Here is a 2,804-nt window from a genome sequence, read left to right on the forward strand (position 1 = left end):
GGCGGGCGCTCGGCCTCATAAGTCACCTCACGCCCGCCCACAGCTTCCTTGTGAGGCGTGCATAAGGCTGCAGCGCCCGCCGCCCCCGCCGCTCCGGGACGGCCGCGGCCTTCGCCCCTCGGTGCCTGTTTGGATGTCCCTTCAGCAAGGGGGTAGGAGGGTTTGGGCTGAGGGGACAGAAGAGAGCCCTGCCTGCGACCGGTGCGTGTCGAGTGTAAGCGTAAGGCGGCACTGGCACTGGCACTGGCACTGGCACTGGTACAGGTGGGGCTTCTCAAATCGGTGTTTAAAATGCAACTTAGTTAAACACCTGACACTACTTTGGGAATAATCCTATAAGATTATATTTGAAATTAACCCCCCACACACCACCATTTGAGGCCCAGCTGGATGTAATCCATCAAGTTCAGTTACATAAAGAAAATTTAAGAAAGTCTGCTTAAACTGCATGTGTTGGCTGTCATGGCCGAGCGCCTGGACAGGGAGCAGCCGCCGGGCGTGCCACCACGGACCGAACAGGCTCTGGAGAGCATCCACTGGCCCTGGCGGGAGAGGTGGAGGGAGCGCTTGCCTTCCCAGCACCGGGTCCCTCCTCCTCCAGGAGGCACCCACCGCCAGCCCATGGCACCCACCGCCAGCCCATGGCACCCACTGCCAGCCCTTCCTCCCGCTCCCCACTCCCCCCGGCTCTGGACGGGGCAGGGGACAGGCGTGAGCCGTCCTTGCTCTAAAGCCTGGAAGGGCAGAGCCCTCACAAACCCAAGCAGCCAAACAAAACCAGTCTGAAGCAAATCCTAAGCAGAAAAACAAACCGCTTTTAGTAAATAAGAGCCCGAGGGAGTAAATACATGCTAAGTGATGTAGACTTGTACAGATACGGCACACCCTCCCGCAAAATAGAACGAATCCCGCTATAGTGTAAGGGGTTATATTTAGCTGTAATAATCACAGCAAGAGGGCTACACGCCAATGAAAACCTGATTTTCTTCAAGGAAAAAAAATAAAGTGCAAATGCAAACCAAGATTAAAATCATTTCTTTAAATGCAGATTTCTGGCTTGCTGATTTAAATTACTTTGATTTAAAGCAAATGCATCCTTTTTATCAAACAATTTGCCACTATGTTGCTCCAGTTTTTCTTCAGTTTAGCTTCCTTGAATCAGATGGATTAGATGGACTGATGCAGAAGTGAATTGGGTTTATCGGATCATAATACAAATCAGAGTTTTATTTTGACATAAATAACCAGGTGGTATTCTATAGAGAAATCAAATACCAGAACAAGAACAGGTTACAACTTTTCTGTAGAGAAAAAAATCATTCTATATGAAATGGCAGAGAGGAGTTTGCTACTGAGTCAGACTGGGACTCTGTGTCTCTCCATTGCGGGGTTTCTAGTGCACGTGTTTTGTGATTTGGGCTCTAATTTAGCATTTTCTAACAGGACCACCGGCACGGTTTGCAAATGCAGATGACACTAGGACCATGTGTTTACATACAAGTGTTTTCACGATACTCAGAGAAGAAAAAAATATCATTAATATAGTCATTCGCACATTGCTTTCCCAAGCCACAGTCCTAGCTCTCAGGCAGGGACTGCCTCTCTACAAGTCAGACGGGCCCATGCACTTTCTACTCCTAGTCTAATCATGTATCCTGCATCACTATAGAGTTACTGGAAACCCTGTTATAGCTGTAGAGTTTATCATCTCACTTTCATTTTAAATTCAAGCTTTTTTTTTTTTTTAAATATTTCTGCCATTAGCATATTACAACTAGAATGAAACTCCAGCCTGTTACATTCACATCTGCATTTCTTCCTCAGGGTTTAACCCTGCTCTTTGACGAGCAGTCCCAGGGAAAGCGATTGAGCTCATCAGCTGCCAGTCTGTAGCAAGAGGCATCATAACCCCTTCTTACCCACAGAGGAACCCAGAGCAGCTAATGGCTTCATTAGGGCTGCCTAGATTTTAGACAGACAGCTGAACTCATGGATTCTATTCTCGTCAGAGCTCCTTCTCTTTTTCTAGCTATCACGGCTCTTGGTATCTTCTCCTTCGGAGAGCTCCCTGATTGCAAGGAGACTGCAAGAACAGAGAGTGTAGAGGTCAAGTGCTTTGTTCTGCTTTGACCAGAGGCAGAAGTCATAATTTTTCCGTCACTTAAAGCTTCCCTAAGCACATATCCTTGATTCTTGGAAGCCATCTCTTCAAGGGAAGAGGTATTATGCATCCTTAGGATGCTAACAATGTTGAAGGACTCATACATATTGAAGTCACAGTTCAGAAGAGACTCCTTTCTATGAGCACTGTAGCAGGTAATATAAGCCCACTAATTCACAGCAAAATCCCCATAGGAATAAGCTTTCTTGTGCACTTTAATAGGCCTTCAGCATTTCACCTATATGTGCTCCAGAAACAGGTTTAAACGGGTAGAAGAAGCATTGCAGCCTGAAAAGGGAAGCTTAGATTTAATACGAAAGGGCCTTTAAATTCTGTTAAAAACAATTACTGTGGAAAAGAGGAAGATGTGAGAGCATCACATCCCCCACATTTTTCCTTTGCTTTCACACAAAACCGTTAGGAAAAAAGCAGAAAAGACAAGTGAAATTTTGCAGCGTATGTGCTATGTAGAGGAAATTAATTTCACTAATCAGCACTTGTGGTAGAAATCCTTTGCACTCAAAGGGAAGTCTGTTCAAGTATATCGCTGCTAGATTTCAAGTATTTTGCTCCTGTAGACCCACTGACATCACCAACTTTTTCCGAATGCCAGAGCCACCACTGCAGCAACGCACTTCCAGCG

Source organism: Gymnogyps californianus, chromosome 1 (genome assembly GCF_018139145.2).
Source record: "Gymnogyps californianus isolate 813 chromosome 1, ASM1813914v2, whole genome shotgun sequence".
In the NCBI taxonomy this organism is placed as follows: Eukaryota; Metazoa; Chordata; class Aves; order Accipitriformes; family Cathartidae; genus Gymnogyps; species Gymnogyps californianus.